The sequence below is a fragment of the Pongo pygmaeus genome, chromosome 18 (assembly GCF_028885625.2).
Source record: "Pongo pygmaeus isolate AG05252 chromosome 18, NHGRI_mPonPyg2-v2.0_pri, whole genome shotgun sequence".
Taxonomy (NCBI): Eukaryota; Metazoa; Chordata; class Mammalia; order Primates; family Hominidae; genus Pongo; species Pongo pygmaeus.
In genome coordinates this window covers 50,184,373-50,203,137 of record NC_072391.2, presented here as the reverse complement: position 1 = coordinate 50,203,137, position 18,765 = coordinate 50,184,373, and the positions used below count along the sequence as shown (strand labels likewise).

The window sequence follows — 18,765 nt, the reverse complement described above, 5'->3', positions numbered from 1 at the left end:
TCAGGTGATCCACCCGCCTCGGCCTCCCAAAGTGCCGGGATTACAGGCATGAGCCACCACGCCTGTCTGCCTCCCAGCTTTTCTACTGGTTTACAGAAATGTCTGAAACCTGAAAAATTAGTTGGTTCCAATCTTTTTTTGAGACAAAGTCTCGCTCTTGTCCCCCAGGCTGGAGTGCAATGGCATGATCTCGGCTCACTGCAACCTCCACCTCCTGGGTTCAAGTGATTCTCCTGCCTCAACCTCCCGAGTAGCTGGGATTACAGGCACCTGCCACCACACCTGGCTGATTTTTGTATTTTTAGTAGAGACAGGGTTTCACCATGTTGGCCAGGCTGGGCTTGAACTCCTGACCTCAGGTCGTCCACCCATCTCGGCCTCCCAAAGTGCTAGGATTACAGCGTGAGCCACCGTGCCCAGCCTGGTTCCAAAATTTTTGAAAACCACAAAATCAAAATAATATTGTCAATTTTCATTAACTATTCAATTTAGTATTCATTGATTCATTCACTCATTCATCCATTCCTGCAAACATGCATTTATTTCTTCATTCAATAAATATTTGTTGAGTTACCTCTCTGTGCCACACACAGTTACAGGTAATAGGGACACATTAAGTGCTAAATTCACTAAAGATACAGACAAAACTACGCATACAAATATCTCTGCCCTTGTGGGTCAATAATAGACACAACAGGCCAGGTACGGTGGCTCATGCCTGTAATCCCAGTGCTTTGGGAGGCTGATGTGGGCTGATTGCTTGAGCCTAGGAGTTTGAGGTTGCAGTGAGTTATGATCGTCACCCAGGCACTCCAGCCTGGGTGACAGAGCAAGACTCTGAAAGAAAGAGAAAGAAGGAAGGAAGGAAGGAAGGAGAGAGCGAGGTTAGAGGAATTGTTGATAAAGGAGGAATTGGCATTTGAGAATAATCTGTGAGTTAGATATCTCTCACAGCGAGAGTTCTCAAGTCTACATGATTGCTGAGAAATTATAACCAATTATAAATTGAGTTAAATCCTTTAAGCCATGTTTATAATCAAAATGTAAGTGTATTTCAAATATACTTGATAAGAGATAAAAAGTAAAAGTACCATGGCGTGTGACCCTATCTCTGGTTATGGGTAGGTGCTGTGGGTTGAATATTTGTCTCCTCTAAAACTCATGTTGAACTTTAATCCCCAATGTGGCAGTATTGAGAGATGTGGTCTTTAAACGGTGCTTGCATCATGAGGGCTCTGCCCTAATGAATGGGTTAATCAAGAATTTATTGAGCACCTATAATATAGTAGCTAAGGACTTAGGTGTCAGATGACAGTGTTCAGATCCTGGCTCTATCATTTACTACTTGTGTGATTCTGGAAGAGACACTTAGTTTCAGTTTCCCATCTACAAAATTGTGGTAGTACAGAACTCAACTTATAGAGTTTCTAGAATAATTAAATGAAATAATAAAAGTAGAGGTGTCAGTTAATATAGCACCTGGCACTTAATAAGCACTCAATAAATGTTATGGCAAAAATCGCAATTATTTTTGCGCCAATCTAATATTATCATATTGTTGTTTTGATAATGATGAGGTACCTGGCATTGTGTTGGGTATTGGCGACCCAAAGTTGAGTAAGACAGTGATATGGTCCTAACTGGGAAAGGCTTTGCAAGCATTCTGTGCTTCATTAAATCCTCACGTCTTGGCTGGGCACAGTGGCTCATGCTGGTAATCTCAACACTTTGGGAGGCTGAGGCGGGAGGATCGCTTGAGCCCAGGAAGTTGAGGCTGCAGTGACCCATGATTGTGCCACTGAACTCCATCCAGCCTGAGTTTTAGAGACCCTAACTCTAAAAAAAAAAAAATCTTCACAGTCCCCTTGCAGGATGACCCCCACTGCTCCACCAACTGACCACTGTAAACCATATTTGGAAAGGCAATAACTAACCATGAAGAGATCACAATATCACTTAATACCCTTTCAGTTGGAAAAAATTACCAAGTTGTTGGAAAGAATACAGATCAATTGGATCTTTATATGTTTGTTGTTACTAGGATTGTAAATTGGTAAATTCACATTGTTTCCCTGGAGACATAGACAAAAATGATCAGCTTAGCGTGTTCAAAGTCATGGAAAGCTGGTAACAACCCAAATGTCCACTAACAGCAGATTCAGTAAATTCCCATGGAACATACTAGGGAGAACTGCAATAGAGCAGGGACAACAAGTGGACCGTAGCTGAATGCTATGCTATGGGTGAGTTTTAGCCATATAATATTATGAGAAAAAAGTATACCCAAGAAAGCTGCATATAGCAGGATATTCTTTTTTGTTTTAATTTTAATTTTTTTTTTTAGAGACAGGGTCTTGCTCTGTTGCCCAAGTTGGAGTGCAGTGGCACTATCATGGCTCATTGCAGCCTCAATCTCCTGGGCTCAAGCAATCCTCCTGCCTCAGCCTCCCAAGTAGCTGGGACTACAGGCACACACCACCACGCCCAGCTACATTTTAAAGACTTTTTTTGTAGAGACAGGGTCTTGCTGTGTTGCCCAGGCTGGTCTTGAACTCCTGGCTTCAAGTGATCCTCCTGCCTCCCCCTCCCAAAGTGCTGATATTATAGGCGTGAACCACTGCGCCTAGCCAGGATATTCCTTTACGCAAGAAAAAACAACAAATCTAAACAATATGGCTTTTAGAAAAATATTTGAAAAAGCATTATTTTTTGGAGAAGCAAAGAAATGATGAACTCAATATTCAGAATAGGGTGGGGAAGGCAAAGTAATGGGAAGGGAGGAACACGGGAAGAACGTGCAGTGGAGTGACTGTATTATAAGGAAATACACAAACAGATAAATAACAAATTACCAGATGCAGGTTGCACAAGGTCCAACTGAAGATGAAAGAATGTCATGAGTCAAAGATTGTGAATAACCCTAAGCACTTAAATTCAGTAAAAAGGAAAACAAGGCCGGGCGCGGTGGCTCACGCCTGTAATCCCAGCACTTCGGGAGGCCGAGGCAGGCGGATCACCTGAGGTCAGGAGTTCAAAACCAGCCTGACCAACGTGGCGAAACCCTGTATCTACTAAAAATACAAAATTAGCGGGGTGTGGTGGTGCATGCCTGTAATTCCAGCTACTCAGGAGGCTGGGGCAGGAGAATCACTTGAACCCGGGAGGCGGAGGTTTCAGTGAGCCAAGATCACACCACTGCACTCCAGCCTGGGCGACAGAGGAAGACTCCATCTCCAAAAAAAAAAAAAAAAGAAAAAGTAAACAAAAGCCTGCTCTTGGGACTGGTATGAAGTACCCATAAGGAAGAGTGTTGAGAGACGGGAAATAAAGCAGGGTGTGTGTGTGTTTCCAGGAGGATTAGGCAGAGGTGACACTATCAGTTATGCACTGCTGTTGCAGGTTCAGAATTGTCACCTGGGGTCACCGGGTATGGGTGAGTTTTCACTGTGACAGGGCTGGGAAACACCCCTGGCCCAGCCATGTTCAGTCACTGGTCTCTCTGTACGGTGGCTGGCCCTTGGTGTCCTCTCTCCCTGGTCTTTGCCAGGCCTGCCCCTGCCACCTGCCCTGGTACAGACTCCCAGTTCCTGTGTTCTCAGACAGGATCAGCCCTGCCCCGCCCAGCCCAGACTAGGCGGATGCTGGGTGTATATAGGAAATCTTGCACAGCAGGAGTTCCAGGCACACTACCAGAAACCATGCAGTTCAGTCACCAAGCCCATAGGCCTAGACACCTTCTTTCCTGCTATGCGGGGAACCCAGGGGGAAGTGTTCTCAGACAGCTGAGCTACCACAGCAGAGCTGCCTGCTGTCACAGCCAGGCCCCACTGGCCACATGCTGAAGCAAGCACTTTTTCCGTAAGATAAAATCTCCTCCAGGCCCCCAAGGCTGACACCAGGCAGAGGCACACATTGCTAGGCCCAGTCATTGACAGACTTCATGGACAGAACTAACTGGGACACTCACAGTCGAACCAAAGCCAGTCCCTCGTTCTCTTTTGTGCTTCTGCTGGTGGGTCAGAGCTCTCAAGGCTCTGAGAGCTGCTTCCATGCCCCTCACCACAATACCCCAAAACAATCATCAGTGTCCATCATGAGAGAGCACAGAAACGAGCCAGGAGGACCCTAGATCAAGTTGTACCTGGCCACTTTCTAGCAATCTCCATTAGCTTAATTCTCTAAGCCTCAGCTTTCTATCTGTACAATGCGGACAATCATACCGCCTTTGCCTGATTGAAAGGCATTAGTGAGAACAACATGACACAATGGGGAAGAAAGTGCTTATCAAACAGAAAGGTGAGGTACATTTGTACTAGAATGTAAGCCCCTAGAAGGTGGCAACCTTGTATGACTCCTTCACTGCCCTACTCTCAGGGTCAAGGACAATGCCTGGCACATAGCAGGTGCTCAATAAATAGTTCTTGAATGAGTGAATTGGGTTATGACAGATTAGAGTAAAAATAATGATGATGATGATAATCCCTAACATTAATTGCGTCTTGGCTATGTGCCATGTGTAGTGTTTAGGGCTGTAATAGATAATCCCATGTAAGCTTTACAACAACCCAATAAATGGGGGTACTATTGTTATTCACATTCTGCAGATGAGTTAATGCGATTCAGAGAGGTCAGTGATTTTCCTAAGGCCACATAGCTAGCTGAATAGGTTGTGACCAAAGTGATATGAATTTGCAGATTCAGAGAGGCTCACCACCTAAAAATGGAACATAGGGGTGGCCCTGGTGCCTGAGAGGCAATAATGAGAGTCACTGAATTTTGATATCTTTCTCACTCTTCAAGAATCCAATATTAAAGTGCAGATGCAGCAGGGCATAATGGCTCATGCCTGTAATCCCAACACTTTGGGAGGCAAAGGCAGGAGGATGTCTTGAGCTCAGGAGTTTGAGACCAGCCCTCGCAACATAGTGAGACCCCGTTTTTACAAAGAATGCAAAAATTAGCTGGGTGTGGTGGTGCACGCCTGTAGTCCCAGCTATTCGAGAGGCTGAAATGGGAGGATCACTTAAGGTTAAGAGATTGAGGCTGCAGGGAGCCTCGGTCACACCACTGCACTCCAGCCTGGATGACAAAGTGAGATCCTGTCTCAAAAGAAATAAATAAATAATAAAAAAGGTGCAGGTGCCTCTGGAAAACAGTCAAATCTAAATTTCCAATCAGGAAATAATCTAGTTTATCTGTTTGCTTCCTAATTGTGGAGAGTGGGGTTCTTTTGCAGGGATGGGATTTAGGGTGGGTAGGGGTTACACATAACAGACATAGAGTTTGCTAGGGAGGGAGCTGAGAAGGCACTCAAGATGAATGTTGACTGTTTTTATTGAGAACTGGCCTAGGACTTCAGGAGAGCAAAAGGGTGTCTGGGTTCCCAAATCACCTTCATGGGGCATCTGTCACCCAGCAGCCCAAGGGCCCTGGAAGGTAAAGAGCTGAGTGACAACAGTTGTTTGTCTCTGAGAGAGGTAGCAGTACAGAGACATTATCAAAAGGGGTTTTCTTTTATGTTTGCATATTTTATGATAAGCATGTATTTGCATATCACCTATGGAGTTAAAAGTATATTTAAATAAATGAAATACTAGAAATGGGAGTGGAAGAAGGTTGAGAAAAGTCATGGGTTGGATTCTCCAAAGCAACACAGCTTCCAAGACCGTACAGCCTGCGCCAGGCTGCGGCTCTCCAGGGCTTGGCTGATTTACTGGAGATGAACGGCAGCCCCCAGCCTTCCCAGGGTATGACAGCCAATGAGCCTGATCCACAGCTGGGGGGGAAGTATTTGCCTTTGCAGTTGGCAGCATCTCCCTGCCTCCAAGCCTTCCTCATGAGAGACTCATTATGCAGTTTGGTCACATGCCCTATGCATTTTAATGAATGAGTCAGGGGACAGACTCAATTTGAAAGAGGAATCGCTGCTCTCGGCTGGGTGAAGGGCTCTCAAGGGATGCTCTTGCAGCTTGGATATTACAAGAAAAGGAAAGGAGGAAGCTCTTTCCATTTAGCAAGAAGAAAAGGAGGTCTGACGAAGGAAGGTCAAAAGGAAGGAAGGAGAGAAGGAAGGGAGGGAGGGAGGAAGGAGAGAGGGAAAACGGAAGGGACAGAAATAACTGCCTGGAGTTCAGAAAACAGTCCTTGAACAGATGCTGCCCACCAGGCACTCGTTTGCTCCTTTATCCTCCACTATTTATTCCAAACATTTAGTGCTGTGTAAGTGCCAGGACCACACTAGGCATGGGAGTTATAAGACAAATGAGACAGAGTCCTTGTCCAAAAGGAGTTTGCAGGAAACCAAACCAGTTTGGTCATGTCAGAGTAACTACGGCAGGGGTCTAATTTGGGAGGTGGGATGAGGAAAAGGAGACGGCGTTCGCCTCCTCCCTGTGAGTACACCCATGGGAAGGCAGGGGATCCCTGGCTCCAGGGCCACCATTTCTTAAGCATTTCCCACCTGCCAGATGTAGGGGTGAGGACATCACAGTTAGTATCTCCCTGAATCCTCACAATCATCCCAGGAGGCAGATCCTGTTACTGTCACATTTTTTACAGATGAGGAAACTGAAGCAGAGAGAGCAGCTTGCCCAAGGTCACCCGGGGATTTGAACTCAGTTCTGTCTGACTCCAGCGTTCTTGGCAGCTCAGTTCTATGCTGTCAGCCAACCACTGGATGGGGAATGCTGGAGAAGGCCTTTCCCTTCCCAGGCTTCCTTCCAAGAACACTCTGAACCCCCAGGAGGAAGGGGTTGGTGTGGATCCAGATGGAGTCAGCGCCAACCAGCCTGGGAGCAGATCCGAAACCTCACTGAGTGGGGCTGTGTGTGGGACTGAGAGCCCAAGGGCGGGGGAGAGGAAGGAAGCTGAGCCTCACCGCGGTCAGTCGGGGGGGTGAGCTGTTCCCATCCTCCACACCACAAAACACAGGGCAGCAGATGCCTAGCAAATGGGCGTGTGAGAGCGAGACTTACCCCTGCATGGTGGGCAGGCAGGCAGGCAATGTCACCAAATTACTCAACAAAGCCACTCTGGCTTTGAACTTTGAGCCAGACTCTGCTGGGACAGGGCATGGGGGTTGGGGTGGGGTGGCACTCACCGCTGTGAAAAGGATGTCTGCCACCCCCCTGCCCCCAAGTGGGAGAACATAGCCTGGGGAGAAGCCAAGAAACTGGAAAGCCACCGCACACCCACATTCTCATGAATTTTTACAGCTGGAGAGAAAGAGCAATACACAAGCCCAGCAGGACTCTGGGGCCCTGGGCTTCGTGCCGGGGAGGAAAGAAAGGCCACCTGCCATGAACCTGGACTGCACACAAAAACAGCCTTTACTGAGCGATTACTGTATGCCAGGACCGTCATACACGTGATCCCACAGAACCCTCACTGTCACTATCCCCATTATACTGAAGAAGAGAGACTGATGTGCAGAGAGATTAATACCTTGCCTCAGTCACATGTTTTCCTGCTTTTGGTTTTCACAAGGAGAGATTTTCTCTAAACACCCCTCTTTATCTTCACTCTCACTGTCCATGGTAATGGAATGACTGATCTGAGTGGGTGACTTGGGAAGGCTCTCTGGAATGATCGGCTCAGCCCCATCTTTCTCTCAGGCTTGGTCAGGAAGCTCATTTTGTTCTCACACTCAGCTGCAACCTCCATGCTAGCTTTAGTGGTAATTAAGGTGGTATGTTGGCTCCCTGCCATTCCTTTGTCTTCTTTCTCAATGTCTTCAGAACCTGGAGGCAGAGGAGGGATGCTGGTTTTTGGAAGACTCTTTGGAGATGTCAGCAACACTTGAGAGGATGCTGAGACTCTGGCCAAACCATCCCCATTTGACTGGGGGATTCTTCTCTCCCTCCACATCCTGGCAAAGGATGCTCTTGGCTCCAGGATCAAGTTCCCTTGAGAGAAGTCCAGGAACCAGCCCTGCAACCAGCGTGGCCTCCCCTTCTTTTTGTTTTATTTTTGATTGGCATTTTTTTCTGGGATGAGGAAGACCAAGTCTTGTACCCAGCTGCCTCGTGTAAAGGGGATCAGTCATGTGAGGGTGTTCCTGGTGTGCCAGTGTCTTTCCTTCCAGTTCTTTCCCTTGCCACCTGCCAGGGCATCAACAATGGGTCCTTGACATACCCAACTGCCATCAGTCCAAACTGTTTACTCAGGAACGAACCTGGATGGGTGATCCAAACCCCAGGGCAGGCCTTGATTAACCCATACCCTGAAGTCCTAGTTTCCAGTCCCAGTGGATCTGCCAGGGAATTCAGAGCCGGTTGTGTCTCTGTGTGACTCTAGGCACAGTCCACACTACCTTGCCATGTTGACCATGGCCAAAGTCCTCACCTGCTCTGTGCTTTGATTTCCTCATCTGTAAAAATGGGAAGACAATACCTGTACTCCTGTTTGTCTCATAGGACTGTTATGAAGCTCAAAGAGATTAAATATGTGAAACTTATTTGAAAAGGAATAAAAAATGCTCCATGAGTTGGGAGAAGGGAATTACTGTTTTATGATCTTCAATAATGTGCCTGAGGACTTACAAAGCATTTATGATAAGCACCTTCAGTTTTGCCATTAGTGTCTATTCAACTTCATTTTCTTTTGTTTCGTTTTGTTTTGAGACAGTATCTCACTGTGTCACCCAGGCTGGTGTGCAGTGGCACCATCATAGCTCACTGCAGTCTCGACCTCCCGGGCTTGAGTGATCCACCTGCCTCAGCCTCTCAAGTAACTGGGACTACAGGTGCACGCCACCATGGCTGGCTAATTATTATTATTATTATTATTTTTGAGACAGAGTCTCACTCTGTCACCCAGGCTGGAGTGCAGTGGCACGATCTCGGCTCACTACAACCTCCACCTCCCAGGTTCAAGCGATTCTTCTGCCACAGACTCCCGAGTAGCTGGGACTACAGGCACACACCACCATGCTCGGCTAATTTTTGTATTTTCAGTAGAGATGGGGTTTCACCATATTGGCCAGGCTGGTATCGAACTCCTGACCTCATGATCCGCCCGCCTCAGCCTCTCAAAGTGCTGGGATTACAGGTGTGAGCCACCACGCCAGGCTCAGCTAATTTTTATTGTAAAGACATGGTCTCACTATGTTGCCCAGGCTGGTCTGTAACTCCTGGCCTCAAGCGATCCTCCTGCCTTGGCCTCCCAAAGTGTTAGGATTACAGGAATAAGCCACTATGCCTGGCCTCACCTTAATTTGGATAACCATGCCCAACACCCCCTGCAATGCCCTGTAATGAACCACTCCTCCTGCCCTCTCAGTCCCTATAGATGCAGTGACATCAGCTCAGGTAAATAAGTGCATGTCGGCCGGGCGCAGTGGCTCAAGCCTGTAATCTCAGCACTTTGGCAGGCCGAGGAGGGTGGATCAGGAGGTCAGGAGATCCAGACCATCCTGGCTAACACAGTGAAACCCCGTCTCTATTAAAAGCACAAAAAAATTAGCCAGGCGTGGTGGCAGGCGCCTGTAGTCCCAGCTATTCGGGAGGCTGAGGCGGGAGAATGGCGTGAACCTGGGAGGCGGAGCTGGCAGTGAGCTGAGATCGCGCCACTGCACTCCAGCCTGGGCAACAGAACGAGACTCCATCTCAAAAAAATAAAAATAAAAAAATAAGTGCATGTCATTTTGCTTGATTACAGTGATTGTTTCAGGGATGCTCATGGGACCCAGTCAGTGTCAATGAGACTTTTTTCAGAATCTCTCTGACCCCAAACCTGAAAGGATATAGGGGCTAGAACTGATGCTGTCAGCTTGTTACATTAACCCAAGACTAAAGTTAAAAGACAGAAGATGGAGCCAAGACGTAAGGAGAGTCCAGCTCTAACATTTGAACTCCAAATCCATCATGTCCATCCTTGGAATTTTCATCTTAAGATGAGCCCCTGCACTCCTGTTTTGCTCAAAAGTATCTTGGATTGGATTTCTATTTTTTTTTTTTTTTTTTTTGAGACAGACTCTTGCTCTGTCGCCCAGGCTGGAGTGCAATGGCATGATCTCGGCTCACTGCAAACTCAGCCTCCTGGATTCAAGTGATTCTCCTACCTCAGCTTCCCAAGTAGCTGGGATTATGGGTGTCCACCACCATGCCTGGTTAATTTTTGTATTTTTAGTAGAGACAAGGTTTCATCATGTTGGCCAGGCTGGTCTCGAACTCCTGACCTCAAGTGATCCTCCTGCTTTGGCCTCCCAAAGTGCTGGGATTACAGGCATGAGCCACTGTGTCCAGTCTTGAATTGGATTTTCTATCACCTGCTACCAAAAGAATCCTAAGGAATATGACATTATCTCATACAATCCTTTCAACAACTGTGAAGTAAGTATTGTAACCCCTGCTTTACAGATGAGGAAGAGAAAGTGAGGCACAGAGAAGCTCTGTGATGTAAGTAGTGGAGGCAGGATTTGAATCAAGTCTCCTGGCTTCTGGAGCTTGCATGCTATCCACTGCATGAGGACTTGGGAATAGACCTGAGTCTCATATTCACAGCTTAGTCACAGACTTCAAGTCAGCAGTAGAGCATCTGCCAGGAGAGGACAGCCCTGATTCCCCTGCAGTCAGAGGCTGAGAGGACATAATTCACTGGTATTCTCTGCTCCGTGTGCCCTCTCCCTGGAAGAAAAGCACCAACAAGAGGAGGAACTCAGCCAACTCCTATAGAGCTTATGCTTGGTGTCAAGGGTTTGGAGGGCCCTTAATGGCTCACCACCTCCTGCTACTTCTAGAGAGTGATGCTTCATAGTTTACTTGTTAGAAGTCACTCTTCTCTCTAAAGACAATGGGGCCTGATAAAATGCAAATACATCTCAGGCCTCCCAGGACTTACAACCTGAGGTACTATCAGTGATGACAGTTTCATAGTAATAACGGATTTGAGAAGGTTTAGGGCACCAGGTGCATGGTGGGGATAGGAGGTGTGGCCCCCTGGAAGGGAAAAGGGGTGCAGAAAGGGACACCTGAGGATTGGGTAAGTTTCCATTGGTTGAGGGAGCAAGTCAGCTGTATACATTTGATGGTAAGATACTATAATAGAATATTTGGGATTTGCTTCAAAATAACACAGGGATGGAGAAAGTCGGTGGAGCTATAGATACAATAAAATTGGCCATGAGTTGATAATTCTTGAAGCTGGGTTATGAGGTTCATTCTGCCTACCTGAGCATTTATTTGAAACTTTTGTTAGTAATTTTGAAAAGGATAATGAATAATAAAAAACATTTTGTGCTTTCTTCTTTGCAGAGTCCTTTCACACATATCTTATATGCACCTCACAAATGATTTTTTTCCTCATTTTAAAGACACCAACACTGAGGCTCAGAGAGGCTAAGTCATTTATGCCAGGTGGAATCGAGAGCTGAACCTGGACCTTCCAATGTCTCCCGCCTTCCAAGGTTAGTCTGGGGCGGCAGGCAACAGAGGGAGGTTTGGCAGCCTCTGTTTGGCAGGGGCTGAGAGGCAGGGACAGTTACCCAGTGAGCCAGTTAGCCCTATTCACTTCCAAGTCCTGCCCTAAGGCAGCCCAGTCTGTGTATAATTGGTGTGGCACAGACCCCAGGAGGGCCTCAGGGGAACCACTGAGCACACGGTGGAAAGCTCCCGGCCACTGATTTCATGTGCCTCTTGCTAGTTAAGAAAACAGTGAGTCTAGCTCAGCAGACTCTAGACCTTTTCATGGGCATCTTGAGAACTGTTGCCTGAACATCTGGGTCTGATAAAGGGAGACCCACGTGGGCCTCCCTGCCCCCTTTCCTATAACTATTTCCGCACGTCCCCTTGAAGCTCTGGGCGTGTGGCTGTTCTTTTCTTTTCTTTCCTCTCAAACATATGGATTCTCAGCTCCTATTTCAAACTCAAATGCTCTCTGCTATAAACTCCCCAAAGCTCTCAATTTCCTTTTTCCATTGCTCATTCTTTCCTAAACTGCATGAAAAAGCTTCTCTTAGCTCTGTTCCAATTTCCTTGTTTATGAAGGAAGGGCAAGGAGAACAGTGATTTTAATTATCAAGGTTAAGTAAGGCCTGATTCCTTCCTTAGGAGAACACACCTCGATAACCTGGGAGATCAAAGCTTACCAGGCAAGAGGAGCAACTCACAGAAAAGCCCTGGCTCCTCCAAAATATTTACCCGGCAGGAGGCCTCGTACAGTGCCATCTGCTCCTTTTATCTGACTGAAACTTCCTCTTTGAAAATCACTAATGGAATAGAAAAAAGAAAAGTCACGGGCATGATTCCCAGAAGGTTATTGCTAAAGCGGGTGTGTGTTATCTGGGAAGCAAAGAACAGGTCCCTGCCTGTTCCTTAGCCTGTGGCCTTGTGTGTCTTTATGGAATGGGAACTTATCCCCTTGAAAACAGAAAGAACCCAGCCCCCAGCCCCAGAATACTGGATAAATCAGCATCAATGGGGGCAGGGAGGAAAGGTGTGTGATGTACCAGGAGCCCAGGGGATAGAAGGTCTTCCCCAAGGCAGATGTCGGGAAACTCAAGTGCCTTTAGGGGCCCAGCAGGCAACATAAATGTCCTGGGGGGTAAAATGATCAAAGGCAGGCTGGGTCTGGTGGTAATCCCAGTGCTCTAGGTGGCCATTGCTTGAAGTGGTAAAAGACCAGCCTAGGCAACATAGCGAGACCTCATCTCTAAAAAAACAAAAAAAACAAACAAACAAAAAAGATGATCAAAGTGGTGGGGACTGGAGACAGCAAGTCCTCTCTGGAAGGGGCAGCAGCTGCTCACTTCTGGCTCTAGCTGATTGCTGTTATGGACGAATGTGGCCCTCTGTTGCCAGATCTTTCATTTCTCCAAAAGAAGTGAAGATTTGGATTTTACGTGAAGTCTCCCAATTTGGGAATTGATTTAAGTAAAAAGTATTGCAAAAGACGATGTTATGAGCCAAACAAAGCCTGTCTAGCAGTCCAAGTTTACCCGAGCACCCCCAGTTTGCAACCGTAACCTAGGAAGTGGGTCCTGTATGCCTGCAGCATGGTAGAGGGTGTGGACAGACGAAGCCAGGAGGTCAGATGAAGGCACACCACGAAAGGCTTGACCAGCATCCTAACAGGGTAGGACTGCCTGATGTTCCTGGGGCTCAGAAAACACTTTCAGGCTTCTGTGATTGTGACTTTGTTGTTGTTGTTGTTGTTTTGAGATGAAGTCTCACTCTGTTGCCAGGCTGGAGTGCAGTGGCGTGATCTCGGCTCACTGCAACCTCCGCCTCCCAGGTTCAAGCCATTCTCCTGCCTTAGCCTCCCAAGTAGCTGGGACTACAGGCACCTACCACCACGCCTGGCTACTTTTTGTATTTTAGTAGAGACAGGGTTTCACCATATTGGCCAGGATCATTTCGATCTCCTGACCTCATGATCTACCCGCCTCGGCCTCCCAAAGTGCTGGGATTATAGGCATGAGCCACCGCACCCTGCCAGGCTTCTGTGATTTTATCATGCTGTATCTGCTGCCAGTTGGGTCCTTACCAACAACACTCTAAACTGCTTCAGAAATCCTCCTCCTCTTCAAGGCCAGTTCAGGACTCTTTCTTTGGGTAGGGCAAGTTTTCACTTGAGTCTCTGACCACATTTGAGTCAACCTTAAGAACTTAAAATTCACCTGCCCATAGAAGAATTAAGTGACACCTTCCTTTCCTTCACATTCCATTGTTATGACCAGCAAGTAGCTGCATATTTAAGGAGCTCTTCTACTGGTGCAGTGGCTCACATCTGTAATCTCAGCACTTTGGGAGCCCAAGGCAAGAGGATTGCTTGAAACCAGGAGTCAAGGCCAGCCTGGGCAACATAGTGAGACCTCATCTCTACAAAAAAATTCAAAAATTAGTCAGGGCTGGGTGCGGGTGGCTCACGCTTGGAATCCCAGAACTTTAAGAGGCTGAGGCGGGAGGATCATTTGAGCCAGGAGTTTGAGACCCCAGGCTGGGCAACGAAGTGAGACCCTATCTCAATTAAAAAAAAACTTAGTTGGGCATAGTGATGCACACTTGTAGTCCTAGCTACTTGGGAAGCTGAGGTGGGAGGATCGCTTGAGGCCATGAGTTCTAGGCTACAGTAAGCTATGATCATGCCACTGCACTCCAGCCTGGGTGACAGAGTGAGAGCCTGTCTCTAAAAATAAAACAAAAAAGTCGGGGGTGGGGGCGCTCTTATTTTCAAAAAAAAGTTTCAAGGACAACTTCTGTTTCTCATCTCTGTGAGAGAGAAAAGAGGGAAACTGAGGCACGGAGTTGGGGGCTTTTTGCCAAAAGACACCTTTGGCAGGACTCCAAAGAGTGGGCAGAACCACATACTAAGCTATTTTTCAAAGTTCAAGTGTCTTCAGGAATTGTCGATAATAAAGATAAGTAGCATTTCCTTACAATGGAATGGTGCAGAAATCTAACGGGTAGAGAGAGAGGGGAAAAAACTTTAAGCAAAGGTGTGACAATATAATCTCTTTCTCTGGCATTACCTTTTTGCTGCCAGTTAGATTCTTTTAGTCTTGCAATTCCCTTATACAGGAAATGAGAAAGATGAGTGGAAGGAGATGATAAGAGGAGAAATTTCAGAGCAAGGGCAAGTGTGTTACACAAATGACTGCCTACAGTAGGGTGTGTCCAGGAATGTCTGGGGGTGTGTTTGCATCCTTAGTTTATGCAAGTTACTCACCAAAGCTTTGCATCCTTAGCTATGCAAGCCATTTTGGTGGAAGTGTTGTTTCTCGTACTTCAGGAAATACAATACCCTCCTACGGGGACCTTTGTGATTTGTCACCCTCTCTCCCATCTCCTCAACACACTGTTGCCAGTCACTTAATCAATGCCTATTTGTAGAATATCCTCTTGGTACCTGGCACTGTGATATGTACCAAGGTTACATCAATGAACAAGGAAGACACAATCATAGTCCTCAGGGGGCCACAGTTTAAAAGGGAGGCAGACAACTAATGGGAAACCACAGTTCAGCTGGGTGAGCACTCAGATAGAGGACACAAAGACGGAGGGCGTGGAGGAGGAAGCTTAACCTGAGAGGGCAGAGAGGAGGAGCTGGGAATGTATCCTGGAAGAAGTGAGTCTAACCTGGGATCTGAAGGATGTGCTGGAATTGGACGGGTAAAAAGCAAAGAGAATGCTTCAGGCAGAGCCAAGTGCATGGGCAAAGATCTGAAGGTCGAATTCCTCCAGCACCTGATGAAGATCTGTGGTTGGAAGTAAGGCAAGCTCTGTCCTAGGAAGGTTTCCAGGGTTCTGGGGCCAAGTAAGGGACCAACAGGGCAGTGGCTATAAGCTGAGGCTGAGAACCTTAAAATTCTTTGTTCTCAAATTTAAACCAATCGGTTAAAAGCATTTAAAATAGGCTGGGTGCAGTGGTTCACGCCTGTAATCCCAACACTTCAGGAGGCAGAGGTGGGAAGATCACTTGAGCCTAAGAGTTTGAGACCAGACTGGGCAACATGATGAAACCCTGTCTTTACTCAAAGAAATATAAAAACTAGTTGGGTGTGGCGGCAAAGGCCTGCAGTCCCAGCTACTCAGGAGGCTGAGGTGGGAGGACGGCTTGAGCAGGGGAGGTTGAGGCTGCAGTGAGCCAAGATCACGCCACTGCACTCCAGCATGGATGACAGGGCGAGATGCTGACATACATGAATGAATGAATGAATGAATGAATGAATGAATAAATAAATGAATAAATAAATAAATAAATAAATAAATAAATAAATAAATAAAACGTTCTCCTGTCCTTAATATACTTAGAATACAGGATGGAGAACTAAGTGTTTACCGGACACTGGAAAATAGTCCTTCCTCCTGATATGGAACACCAACACCAAGGTTAAAGCACAGAGACTGAGACAAAGTGACTTTTAAATTCCAGTGTGCAGGAGACAAAGAACATTCACACATTTTGTTCTTTCTCTCTCTCTCTCTGTCACACACACACATACACACTAACCTGGTGAGGTAGGCAGAGTAGGTGTTAGACTTTTTTAAAATATTGTTTTTATAGAGGAGAAAACTGAGGCTCAAAGAGGAAAAGTATCCAAGGTTATTGGTTCATTCATTCATTCATTCATTCATTCATTCACAAACTTGACAAATAGAAACAGAGCACTTACCGGCCTGGGCAACATAGTGAAACACCATCTCCACAAAAAAAAAAAAAAAATTTTTTAATTAGCCAAGCATGGTGGCATGTACCTGTAGTCCCAGCTACTTGGGAGGCTGAGGTAAGAGGATTGCTTGAGCCCAGGAGTTTGAGGCTGCAGTGAACCATTATCATGCCACTGCACTCTAGCCTGGGCAACAGGGCAAACCCCCAACTTGAGGGGAAAAAAGAGCACGTGCTGACCTGCTGTTGGCAGGATTGTGCTTGGCACTGTGGATAGAGTGGTGAATAAGACACGCCTACTCATAGGAGCCAGGGTTCAAACCCATGGAAATTCTGATTCCAATTCCAGTGCGCTTCCCAATACAATGAACTGCAGGTTTGATGTGTTGTCTCCACTGCTCCAGTGGTTTGGGTGGGTGCTTTATTGCCCCATAGTCTTTGCCATCTACCACCTCCCAAAACATACCATCAAAGAGAAAACTGCATAGTTGTTATGCAAATGTATCTTTCAGACAAGGTGCAGAACCAGATTCTCCCTGTAAGTCCCTCCCATCTAGAAACTCTGTACCCACCAAAGACTGTCCTGAACTGGTTGCCTTTGACAGTCCCTGGGAGATTTTCCATCCTACCTCCATGCCCTGTACTAGCTGAGAGCAAATGCATTTAAAATCTCATCTTCGGCAAATCTTCTCTCTAAACACTGCCTGATGGAAGTAGGGATGGGACAAAGCTTCTTTCAAAGCAAAAGGGGGAAGACTGGAGTGGGAAGGAGAAGGTAGGGAATAAACAAGGAATAAGACACCAGACCCACTTTGCCTAATGAATAACTTTGCTGTAAGCCAGCACTGGCCAAGGTCAGAGATGACTGGCAAAACCCAACCAGACAGCCATCCCTGAAAGATGCTTGGGAGAGGCTGGTGTATCTCCCCAGAGCCGGGCAATGTTATTTCCTGGGGCAATGCAAGTCACAGAGGATGAAAGCTGATGACTGAATGTCTGGGGCAGGGTGGAAGGCCTAGCCAGGAGGTGGGGGTGGAGGAGTAGAAAGGGAGAGGGGTGGAGACTTGGCTGGTTTTTGCACAGACAAATCTCTTCATTTTTCCAGACTGGAAAAAGCTGTTTGGGCTGTGCGCATTTGCAGAGAGTCACGGTATTTACTACGCTTCCTGGCTCAACAGATTTCTTTTTGTCATTCAGTCAAACCCAGCTTGTATTTCTTGTAGCAAGAACTGAACAGACTGTGGGAGCTCTTCCCCCTCGTTGTGTTCAAAAACACATCACGAATGACTCAAAAAGCCCAGCTCACTTGGGCACCAGGGGTGGGTGGGGTAGCATGTTGTAGAGACAAAGACCTGTGTTTAGACAAACACTGTCTCCCCCTTGGAGGTGTAGAGTGACACTCCTTATTTTCCTAGCACACACATTTCTTGAGCAACTGTAATAACAAACTGCTGTACTAGAAACTGATTCCTGCGCTTTGCATATGGCTCTCAGTTATCCATGTTGATGGGGGTGTGAGTAGGCTACAGGGAAGGGATAATCAGAAAAAGTGGTTAATAAAAAAAAGAAAAAAATGCTTCTTGCCAAAATATGTCTCCTAAGATCTGTTTCTGCCCACAGAACACTTCTGTTAACAAATGTGTGGGTTTTTTCCCCCATGCCAACCAATTCTCCAACACCAGCTGGTGTCCTATAATGCAATTCAATTCTGACACTAACTACCTGGAGATTCCACTGGTTAAGGGCTTAGTTGCACAGATTGCTCCCACTTCAGATGCCAGTTGAAGGTCCCGGAACTCTGGGACTTCTGACCAACCAGCTATAAATTCAGGAGGTCCCCATGCCCCCCTCTTCAGATTCAATAATTTGCTAGAAAGCTCACAGAATGCAGGGAAACACTTTCCTTATGTTTAACAGTTTACTATAAAGACGCAAGTCAGAAACAGCTAGATGAAGAGACGCAGAGGGCAAGGTATGGTGGGGCTAGACAGAGCTTCCATGCTCTCTCTGGGAGCACCACCTTCCTAGATCTTCCAAGTGTTCACCAACACAGATGCTCCTCAAATCTCATGTTCAAGAGTTTTCATAGAGCTTAGTCTCCAGCATTGCACCCCCAGCCCCTTTCTAGGGGCTGGTCAGTAGGTGGGACTGAAAGTTCCAGTGTGGTCTTTTTGGTGACCAGCCATACCCTGAGGCTATCTAGGATTCCAACCAAAAGACACCCCACTAACATAAACTGAGGTATAATGGAAAGGGGCTTATTATGAATAACAAAAGATATTCCTACCATTCAGAAAATTCCCAGGGATGTAGGAGCTGTGTGCCAGGACCCAGAGACAAAGACCAAATATATTTTTGTATTATACCACAGTGCCTAAACATAACTCAGTTCTAGAAGTGTTTCTGGCCAGATGTCAGATTAGAATGTCATCTGTTGAACCATTTTATGCTAAGTCATTGGTTCAATCCAGCAAACATTGTGTGAGCACTTAAGGTGTGCAATATACAGCTCTAGGGGTGGAGGTATCCAAGCTGACCACAGCTTAACATTGCATTTTGCAATTTTAATAGAAAGCAATCTGGGAGCCCAATGGCATGAACAGCCAATGGTGGAAGTTTTGCCACCAAAGATGGACCAGACCAGTAAGGAAGGTCTTTTGA

General features: G+C 46.6%; 1 protein-coding gene across 5 annotated transcripts in view; it reads right to left on the bottom strand.

Annotated features, from left to right (window-relative positions):
- The window catches only part of CHD9 (chromodomain helicase DNA binding protein 9), a 275,732-nt gene that overhangs the window by 232,291 nt on the left and 24,676 nt on the right, over positions 1–18,765 (bottom strand). The window lies entirely within an intron of this gene.